The 10,830-nt window shown below is 58.2% G+C and overlaps 1 protein-coding gene across 2 annotated transcripts in view; it reads left to right on the top strand.

Moving 5' to 3' along the window:
- The first annotated feature begins 611 nt into the window (after nt 1–611).
- Nucleotides 612–10,830, top strand: part of Dagla (diacylglycerol lipase alpha) — a 63,335-nt gene continuing 53,116 nt past the window's right edge. Inside the window, exons 1-2 of one of the 2 annotated variants that reach the window (XM_070032174.1) lie at nt 612–716; nt 8,246–8,344. The gene's annotated coding sequence lies outside the window, so the exon portion shown is untranslated. The remainder of the gene's footprint in view (nt 717–8,245; nt 8,345–10,830) is intronic. The other variant, XM_070032173.1, reaches the window with a different exon arrangement.

Here is a 10,830-nt window from a genome sequence, read left to right as displayed (position 1 = left end):
GCGTGAATGAATGGGCGTGTGTGCAGAACGGGAGGGGCGATTTTCTTCTTTTACCCCAGATTTCAAAATCGACCAAGCCCAGCGCCCCTCCGGATCCAGGCGCGAGGCCGGGCGCGAGGGGCGGTGGAGGGGAGGGCGCCGAAGGCGAGGACGCGCCCCGACTCCTCAGGGAGCGCCCTCACCCCCACCCCGGAGGTGGAACCCATCTCTCTTCTCTCCTTCCCCCAAATGAACCAGTTCTGCAGGGCTTCTACTTGCTATTTTTCTTCTCCCACGCTAAACCCGGTCACGAGGGGCCTGAAGGAGGAGGGGAGACTCAGGCAGCTCTCATTCCCGCATGCAGTGTGGTGGGTCCAACTCCTCCCATCTGCCCACGGAGCCCCCCCCGCGCCTAGGCCGGGGCCCTGCGCCCACTGCCCCCACGCACCGGGGCCCCGCGCGCAGCCACAAGGCTCGGGGCTCACCCGGGCCTCGGCGCCGCTCCCCTCCCCGACGCCAGGGGGCGCTGCCGCGCCGCGGCCGTCGCCATGGTCACCGCTGGCAGCGGAGTGGGTTTTACGTAAAGGACGCAGCGTCCCCCGGGGGGCGGAGGCGGCCTTCGCGCCGGCGCCGGCGCCCTGCGGAAGCGGCGTTAGTGAATCGGGGCCTTGGGGAGCCCAGGATGGAGGTGGCGGTCGCGGCGGCGGCGGCGGGCCGAACCCTGCGGCGGGCGGGAGGTAAGGGAGACCTTGGGCGCGGCGGGCCCTGAGCCCGGGGCGCGGGCGCGGGCGCGGTGCGAGCGGCGCGGCAGGCTGGGCAGCGCCCGGGGCGCGCGGTGCCCGGCCCGACGGGTCCGCGGGCGGAGGTGCAGCTGCCACGCGCGCCCGTGACAGGTGTGAGGTCCGCAGAGCCCCTGGCAACGGGCTGGGGATGGTGACACGGTGGCACGGGTGTGGGCAACGTGGATCCGGCGCGGGCAGCGTGGTTTTCCGGGCAGGCGTGTCAGGAGACTCACCCCCGCCTGGGCGTGAAGCGGGCGCAGCCCCCTGTGCAGGTCGGTGATGCGCACGGCGCTGGGGCTGGGTCGGAGCCAGTGCCCCGTGGGGGGGGGGCAGGCGTCGGGGGGAGGGGGGTCGTGCTGTGGGTACCCGCGTGTGGAAAAGTGCTGCCATTGCTTGGGTGTCGGGATGGTTGTGGCCTTGGGTCTTGACCCGGTCTGGAGTCACAGCTCCGGGGAGGGGGTTCAAAGGACCCGTGTGCACGGCGTGATTGGAGTCCTGAGAGTGACTAGGAGGAATGGCTTAGACTTTGTGCAATGCCAGGGACCGCCTGGCACGGTGTGTAGGGCAGAACTGATGGTCCACAGATCCTGGTGGAAGAAGGGATGGACGGCCCGCCTGCCACCACCCCCCACCCCCCAGATGGCGAGGGCCATTGCTACTGCCACGGAGCCCAGCTCGGGCACACCAGATTGCAAGAAGGCTGGAGAAGGTTGGTGTCCCTTATACATGGACGTGAAAGAGGAATACTGGGAGATCATGGTGACCCAGAACAGAGACCTAGCCAAGATAGTGTGTGTTGTTTGGGGGTCTCACAAATCCATCCCACTTTAGAGAAGATGGGAGGGGTGAATGGCTCTCATTGGTGGTCCCGGTCCCCGGAGATGTCAGAACCAAAAAGGTACTGAGAAGTGACATTCAGTCAGCAGTTTAGGGGACCGTGTGGCACACCCAGTCTGTCCGTGGGTCCCCGGGCTCTGCCTACTCGTTGGGTTGATGGGGTTCACTTCTTCATATCAGGAAGTTGGATCTTCTTTTGATGCTTGGAAAACCTTTGGGTGCAGAAGTCCGCTTGGGGGGGGGGGGGGCGGCGTCAGGATGTTTAGAAAAAGAAGCTGCAGTGGCCAGAAGCATGCTGGGATTTTGTCCATCCTCACCAGTCCTCTGGGAAGGTTTGGCTGAGATGTCACATGGTGACCTACTTCACAGAAGGGCCATTTCCAGAGCCCCCAGAGACATTTTAGGGTGTGGATGAGCTCTTCCAGTCTTTGTGGATCTCTTAGAAAAGTGGTATTGGGTGGGTCTGGGAAAGGCATTTAGCAATGCCTAAGAAGGCAGCGGGTTTTTGGAGAGGGTGGTGTGGTTGCTCTTTTGCCAAAGTGATCCTACCAGATTTCCTCAAGCTGGCGTATGGTCCTAGGCATTTGGATCCAGATGACTTGAATTCCAGTCTTGCCTGTGTGACCTTGAGCGGTTGACTTGACCTCTCCCAGCCACTTCACCTGGCTGTTGGTGGTCACTGAGAATCAAAGGGGAGGGTACACATGGGAACCCTCTGTAAACAGAGGCAGTGTGCAAAGTCAGGGATTCACCTCAGGTAGAGACCAGGAGTCTGTAGCATGTGGCAGCATGGAATATGACTGGGGAAGAAGAGAGCCGAAGGTCAAGGGCCTGTCGGGAGGAATTAGAGGCCCTGAGCGGTCTTGCTTCTGGATGGAAAAGTGGGATCTGTTGACACTGTGAGTCAGCTACTGAGCTGGAGCCAGGCCCTGGGTCTCCCGAGGACGGTTCGAGCATGGCCATCGTTAACTGTGGAGTCCTGCAGGAGTGGCCCGAGCAGGAGGGAACCCTTGGCCCCTGGGCTGCAGACAGGCTTCATCATCTGGGAAGGTCTGGGAGGTGTCTGCGGCTGACAGATCTAGGGTACCTGTGTGGGAGGGAGACTTGGGAAGTGTGTGTGTTTTCTCATGAGAATTTCCCTTGGCTCCCAGTTCTAAGAATGGTGGGGGTGGGAATAGTCATATCAGCAATTGGGGGGGGGGGGGGAGGCTGCAGCCCTGAGGAAAGTGAAGTGGGTCAGAGCATCTACCCAGTGAGCTCAGGGCTTGGTGGTCCTGTGAGGGAGGTTGAGGGGCCCAGACACACGGGGGCTGGGGGGGGGGGTGATGAGCCTCCTTCAGAAGGTTAATCCAACAGGTGCAGTGGGCATTCTCATGACACTTCCCCTGATGTGGTCCAACATCTGGCTGAGGGCCCTTTCCAGGAGGGGAAGACGGGCCTGCCGAGTCAGAATCACCCCCATCCATGGTAGCTTTGGTACTGGGCAATCTATTTCTGCTAAACCAGGCTCATTTCTCAAATGTTCCATGTGATTGTCGGCTGTAGACAGCGGCCCATTTCACAAGCTTATTCCCCGAGGCAGAACGTACTTGCCTTGTGTCCAGGCTGCAGTGTCAACACCCCGCGAGTCCAAGGAGGACGTGGGCCCTGCCAGGCCCAGGGTGGTGTGCCACCGACTTCTTTCCCCTGCACTGGAGACTCGCCCTGTCCCAAGGGCTGCCAGTAGGACACAGCCTGGCATGGCAAGTGTTTTCATGGTCACGCCTGGGCGGGTACAGAGGGTGTTTTGGAAGCCCTCTTCGTGCTCTTGAGGTGCCTTTATATGTCTTGGGGGAATGATTTGGCATTTCAGCTCCTCCTGGAAAGCGCCAGGAAGGAGGAGTCCACCAAGGAAGAAACCTCCAGCCTCCCTGCCGTGAACATTCAGTGTTCAGGTCTTCTCAGCTCACCCTCCACACCTCCGCCTGTGTGTTCTGATTTGTGGCTCATCCTTATGGTCTGAGGCTCCAGGAACCCTTTGCAGCCACCCCTTGCCATCTGCTTGGGGTATTGGGATTCTGCCCAGCTCGGCAGGCGGGGCTGATCGAAAGATGTGGGGAGGAGGAGTTGGCCTCAGTTCCCCCAAAGCAGAGAAGCTTCCTGACCTAATCGTGATGGTGAGAGGGGTCTGAGGCAGTAGAGAACCCAGCCAGATGTATCCAGATGTTAATGTGGACAGATTCAAGGGGCTAGTGACATGGAGTGGACATCGAGGTCATGTTGCCCTCCCAAGCTGAGATGTTCTTTTCTTTTCCTTTCAATTCTATTCCTCTTTTTTTTTCTCTTTTGGGTCCATGTTTCTCCAAAAGTTGCTTTACTCAGCTTCTGGCAACCTTTTCTTCCTCAGCTGCCCCATAAATCATTATGCCAGGCTGTTCTGCTTGAGGGGTGCCAGGGAATCAGGCAAAGCCGGCCAGCGGATGCTGATTAGGACTGGGGGCACCACCAGGTCAGCTGGCTGTGGTTGAAGGTGTGTCCCCAGGCCAGAGGGAAACCTCAGCGGTTAATCACCTGTTGGTCTAGCCTCCATCTAGGGCAATTCCTCACCAGAATGGCTTTCCATTACCCTCCAGCCAAGCAAGCAAGGAGCGCTGGGGGAAATATCAATGAGTCTGTGGTCAGAGAAAGATAAATCTCTTGCAACCACGGAGCCCAGGACAGGGGAGGATGTGGTTTCTTCCCCTGAACGCAGGGCTGAAAACTCTTCATCTTGATTGTCTCTCTTCCTTTCTGAGACAGACATGGGTTACACTTCATCGTTGAGAGGTGGGTGGGGAAATGTAAGGGGTGGGGGGTGGAGTTGGATCGGGTCTGGAAGACCCAGAAAGTTACTCAGAAGTCCTAGGGAAAAGGATGTAGACGGAAGCTGGTTGACCTGTGGGTGAGGATGTGAGAAGCCCAGACATGGGCTGTTCCTCCACAAGGGTGCACGTGTGTGAAGCCACGCATGTCCGTGGGGTGAGGGCTGAGGGGGTATGAGCGGCTGCTGCCGTGGGAATTTGTGGGCTCCAGTGTCTGGCTGGCCTGGTGTCAGTGGGTGTATGTGGAATGGGGTGTTGCTGGGCTCCCAGCAGCCACTGGAGGGAACAGCAGAGCCCAAGGAGGGGGTGGCCTTATCATTGGTGGGATAGGGATACAGTTGGGGGGCAGGGTAGTCATAGCTCCTGAGATTGTCTGTATTTCTTTTTGTGGTTGTTGATGAGGATGATGATGGTCATGGGGCTTGAACTCAGGGGTTCTGTCCCTGAGCTCTTTTGCTCAAGGCTAGTGCTCTACCACTTTGAGCCACCGCTCTACTTCTGGTGGTTAATGAGCGATAAGTCTCACAGACTTTTCTGCCTTGGCTGGCTTTGAACCTTGATCCTCAGATCTCAGCCTCCTGAGTAGTTAGGATTATAGGCATGTGTTCCCAGCGCCCAGCCTTCTCTGTATTTCTTAGAAGGAAGCCCAGGCTGGAAGCGTGGCTCTGAAATAGCCATCTATGAACTACCCAGGGGCAACCCCCACACGCCCACCTCCCGCAGACAGCTGAAGATCAGACGGATAGCAAGGACCCAGATCTGAGTCCGCCATCCCTTTCCACACCTCAGTTTCCTTATCTGTCAAATGGGGACAGTCACTGCCTCACCCCACCCCAGCAGACTTGTAAGAATTCCATCAGGCATTGTAAGAATTCCACCACTGAAGTCTGGCAAACAGACGTTCCGATCAAAGCAAGCACTCAAAAGAGTGCTTTGGGCTCTGGCAGCCAGAAGCGTTTTTCACAGAAAAGGGTTACTACAGGATCAGCATAGTTTAGCTCAGAGGTGTGTTGGGTCCTGGGCTCCACCCTGGCCTGGAAGTAGAATGCCGCTTATCTGTCAGGTAGGGTTGCGAAAGGATAACCAGTTCCTCTCGCTGAGCCTCCACAGGATCCAGAGGCAGTTATTTCTGGAACACCTGCCTACAAGCCTGGAGCTAGAAGGCATAGATTCTGCCCTCAAGGGAAGACACAGTATTTCTAGAAGCGGATGCTACCAGAGGTCAGACAAGAGAAAGTTGAACCCGGGTCATCTGGAGAAACTTAGGTGACCATGCATGGCCTTTGACCCAGTTCCCTCAGGACCAACAAGAACAAACACCAGAAAAGATGGTCCTAGAGGAGGTGGGGGGTGGGCAGTGGAGGCAAAGGGGGAACCACGTGACTGGGAAGGCCAGCCGCAGTGGGAGTTCACGTTGGAAAGGTGGGCAGGAGCTGGGTCCCCAGGGTCACAGTGGTAGGACCTGAACTGTCCTGAGCAAGGGGGTGGGATCGGATGCCGGCCCCAGCAAGAGGCATCTGGCAGCAGGTGCCAGGGCTACTGGTGGAGGGGACTGGAGAGGGGATGGCAGAGGGCTTCGCTGAGGAAGCAATATGCAAAGCATGGCAAGCTGCAGAGGAGAGAAGTTAGAAGGGTCAGCAGGAGGTGGGCATGGGAAGGGTGGGAGGCAGGGCCTAGATCCTGCACTGGTCCCCCTGGCCAGGGTACTCTGACCTTCAGCTAGTGTCTTCTGTGATACCAGGCCAGAATGTGAGTTGGGGGCGGGGGGAAGGAAGGAGGGTATCTTTCAAAGATTCCCTACAAGGCTGTTCATCCCTGAGGGCCGCAGAGGGGTTCTGATCTTCCTAGCACTGATTTCCAGTCGTCTGATCATTTTCTCACCAAATTACCCCCTTGAAATTTTGCCTGCCTGAGTGCAGCCCAGGAGGTTACTATTCTGGGAAGTTTCATCAAAACGGTGGAGTTCTCTGAGCTGGGGGCTGGGTGAGAGGGAGAACAGGACCCTCGCCTCCCCCCAACCCCCTTTCATTTGGGAAGGGAAGACCTTGACGGGAAGGGAAGACTCATTCCCAGAGGAAGCTGCACCTGGAGGCCTTCCTGACAGAGGAGCTCATGGGGCCTTGTTTGGGGCCAGAGAGTGTAGCTTCTGAGGCCAGACACCAGCTTCTAAGTCCTCCCCAGTAGGCTCATTGTCTTTGTCTCTTATGGAGCCATTTAATTAATTTATGATTGATGTTCCCGGACTCTTACTTAAGGTTAATTCATTATTGATACGCCTTCATGATGTCCCCTGCCCCTCCCCCTCAGGGCTGCCCTGGTGGACAGACCTCCTGGAGGGTGGACTTGGTGAGGACATACCTCTTTGCCCCTGGCCCCGGAGCCCCATGCTTGGTTTTTGTCAATCCTTTCAAGCTTGAGGTTTAAGAGGACGGCAGGAGTTTATCCATGGGAGTCTTTGCTTAGCCACAGAATAATGATGATAACAATCATCAAAACGGTAGTTTCCATCTGTGAATGCTTAAGGTAGTTTCCATCTGTGAATCCAGATGAAGGAGAAAGAATGGACGCCCTCTGCACAGCCTCCTCTCTCTCCGACCTCATCTTGTGGAAGTCTTGGAGAGGTTGAGTCAACACCTGCTCAGGGACACACAGAAGTCTGGTGGAGAGCCAGGGTCTGAGTAGGCTGCATTTGGTCCAGTGTGGCAATGACACCTTGCTGCTCCGCTGGGCCCTGCTCAAGCCTCCTCCAGGGAGCCTTCCTTTGTGTCCCGCTGGGCTGCAGCGCGCCAGAGTCCTGGGGTCACCATGAGAGTGCGTGTGTGGCTCCCTTCCTCCCTGAAGAGCAAGGACCCGGGTAACAGCGCTTGCTGAACACAGATGCCAGTGCTGTGCTAAACTTGTGCCTTCTCAGCTCCCCTCGGCTTCTCTCACTCTCTTAAGCACCCCAGGGGAGCAGGTGGCACTAACCCATTTTATAGATGACGTTTAGAAACGTGCCCAGCTGAGTGAGGTGAGGCAGGGCCTACACCCACCCGCTCCCCTGGGATTTTGCCCCTCTCTCTCTCTCTCTCTCTCTCTCTCTCTCTCTCTCTCTCTCTCTCTCTCTCTCTCTCTCTCTCTCTCTCTCTCTCTCTCTCTCGTGCTTGTGTCCAATCTTGCTGTTTACCAAGCATGCATTCCCTGTCTCCTGTCTGGCCTGTGTCAGGCTCCCTTCTTTGGGAGTGGGGGGGATTGGAGGGGTGGGTTAGATTTGCCCACTCCCATAGGGTGGGTGATTTTAGGGAGAGGGTGTGGAATGTGGGGAATGTGGGGGCTGGATTCTGCCGGGCACTGCTGGATGTGTGGTTTATCCTTTCAAAGCCTCGGTTGTGCTGTTTGTATAACAGCAGCCGTGATGTTTATTCTTGCTGGCTGCCTCATGATCAAGGCTGGCTGGAAGGGACTTGGGGAAGACGCGTTGGCCAAGGGTTCAGACTTCGTGGCATGCAGGCCAGGAATGCGTTGAGGCTGGGCGCACAAACCCAGGCCAAGGCAGTTTACACCCACCCACCCTCCCGTTCACCCTGGACAGGTTGCAAGAGAATTCTGTGGTTCGCCAGCTGCCAACAACATGCCCCAGGACCCTGTATAGGACCAGGAGAGGGGCGGGAGGCCCCTAGAGTGGGTGCCAGGCCCTGGCTGGTATTCTCCTTGCCTGAGCCATGTCTAGATGCCAGGGGACAGTCCCCTCCCTCTCTAGAAGCACGGAGGGCCCTCTGGGGGTGCTGAGCCCTACTTCCCCTCGTCTCCCATGCTCCTCTTAACTAGGTTGATGCAGGCTGGGTTTGGAGAGGAAGGAAGACGGATAGCTCACGGAGCAAGCAACAGCTCTCCACCCCTCCAAGCATGCGGAAGCCTGGTGAAGAGGTGAGTCCAGCGTCCATTCAGAAAACGAGACGACCGCCAGCCTCCGTGTGCGTGGCAGGATGCCCAGGGCAGCCGCTAGGAATCTACTGCCTGCTCCTCAGAGCTCCACCCAAGCCCAGCGCCAGGGCCCGGGAGCCAGGGAGCACCAGGGAGCACCATCGAGTGCCTGGCTAGGGCTCAGGGTGGCCACACGTGCTGCAAGGCTGCCTGCCTCCTCCTGTTCCCCCCCCCCAGCCCCCGAAGAGGGCTCACCCCTGACTCAGGGTGGAGGTGGGGCAGGTCTGGCGCTGTCATTGGAAATCTGTGGTCTGGCGGCCGGGCGGCCGTTAGGTGACGGTTTGTTTCACTTCCCAAGTTTCTTCCTGCTGCAGACTGGGATTACATCAGACTCCTCTGGCACACACCCTGCAGCCAGCCACCACTCCATCAGCTCCCCACTGCCCCTGCGCCACACGCCCTGCTGCAGCTTCTGGGGTGGCTCTGGAGGCCCTCCCCCCCCCCCAGGTCTCAGCTGCAGGAGATCTGTAACTCGCAGTGTCTCCAAGAACCCGCTGCCCCCTTGGGTGCCTCAATCAGAGGCTTCTGGTTTGTCCTCTCCCCGCAGAGGCCTGGGGACAGGGGCTCCCCACAAGGACACAGCTTCCTGTGAGTCTTTTCATTCTTGGGGCAGGCTCCTGACTGCTGTCCGTGTCCTCATCTCCCACATGGGGGTCTCCCCTTGGTCCTCAGTACATGCTAAGCGCTGTCAACTCATTCTCAGGACTTGGCTTGATTGTTCTCGCAGACCAGGTGGGTGCCAGGGTGGAGAGACTCTCCCTTTCAAGGCACCGGGGCTCCTCCCCAGCCAGGCCAGCCTGCACCCCCCCACACCACTCCTGCCAGGCCAGGCCCCTTAGGATCCCTCCCCTGCAGCATCCATTCCACTTGGAAAAGCTGGCAGCTGCCTGCCGCCCTCTGGCATCTCCCCGGCTCATGCCCGGCCCTCTCGAGGCTGGCCTTCCCAGCCGGTCCCCCCCTCCCCCAGCTCTTTTTTGGTTCCTTCCCTTTGGCGCCTTTTCCATCTGGCTCTTTTCCTTTGTCTAACTTTTCCTCTCCTGAGGCCTACTGCGGGAAGTCAGTTTCTTCCCAGAGCCCCCAGTGAGCTTCCCTGGGCAAAGCTGCTCGGCCCCCCTCGGCTGTCCTGAGGGCTGGGAGACGATTGCCCAGGGGTCAGATTGTACGTCCTAGAGACTGGGGGGTAGGGGGTCCTGAGCTGACCCCTCACAGCCAAGAACACAATCAGCCTTGGCAAACCAAAGTCCGTCTCTCATGACCGGGGAAGGATGTGAGCCCCGCCCGCTGGTGGGCCACTGTGGCACAGGCAACTGAGACTTGAAGCTCTAGACGTACAGCAAGACCTCCTAGCTCAAGGACACCGGGGAGAGGCCCGGGAAGGCGGTGTGCTCTGGGGGGGCCAAACACCAGCCAGGTTGAGACTGTTCCTCTGGCCGGGTCAAGGAACTCTTCTCGTGGGTCCTTTCACTTTTGTACTTTGGAAAATCACTTGGTCTTCCTCTGTCACGGCCCCGGGACGGGGGCCAGGCGCTGAGGAGCCCAGACTAGTTCTGTCACTTCCAACTTCCAGTTAGCGACTGGACCGTGAACGGATGTGATAGCCACAATAGCAACACTTCCTGGAGTGTCCACCCTGCTTCTAGAGTTTCAACACTTGACACAAAGAGCAGTGACACTTTCCCTGGGCCCTTGGCTCAGGACAGTCCCAGGCTGCCGCCTCCCGCCCCGCCCCCAAGGGGTACATGTGTGCCACATGGGACACTGGGCAGGACCTCAGCTTTCCTGGAAAATGGGGGGGAGGGAATGTTCTAGAAGCCTTGGATTTACAGCTGGTGTCCCTCTGGCCCCTGCTTTCAAGGTTATTCCTTCTCACCCTCCCTTATCTCACAGTGGGGAGCCTGGGAGCCATTGGGGAGGACAGGTCCCCACAAAAGGAAGGCACTCTTTGGTTACCCAGCTTCCTTCATTCCCTGGAAGCCCCATGTCCACTGCCCCTCTCCCCCCCCCCAGAGGCCGCTCCAGCATTTGCCTTGCAAGCCTAGCCCTCCTCAGACCCCACCCCTCCCTGGCCCTGGCAGGTGCCTTTCAGACTCACACAGGATAGTTTCTTACCCCGCATGCCCCCTGCCAGTGCCACAGAGCTGTTCCAGATTGTTCTCCTTGAAGCCTGCCTGTTATACTGTGCAGTTTAATAAACAGGCTGATGGAGGCCCTGGGCACCTCAGGAGCCGCCTTCTCTGTTTCTTGGCTCCTTTAGAGAGCCTTCCACCCTCCCCTCCCTTCCCCAGGTGAACCCCATTCAGCAGGCTTCTGGGAGCGGTAACTAAGCCGGGCGCCTGGCCCACCACCTGCTCAGTACTTTATAAAAGTTTAACCTTAATGGTGTAATGAACTCCCATCATAAAGCAGCTGGAGCAGTGCATCCTGGGATG

The sequence above is a fragment of the Dipodomys merriami genome, unplaced genomic scaffold, assembly GCF_024711535.1.
Source record: "Dipodomys merriami isolate MVZ:Mamm:240054 unplaced genomic scaffold, mDipMer1.0.p SCAF_21, whole genome shotgun sequence".
NCBI lineage: Eukaryota > Metazoa > Chordata > Mammalia > Rodentia > Heteromyidae > Dipodomys > Dipodomys merriami.
The sequence above is the reverse complement of the archived record's forward strand: the minus strand, read 5'-3'. Positions and strand labels throughout refer to the sequence as shown.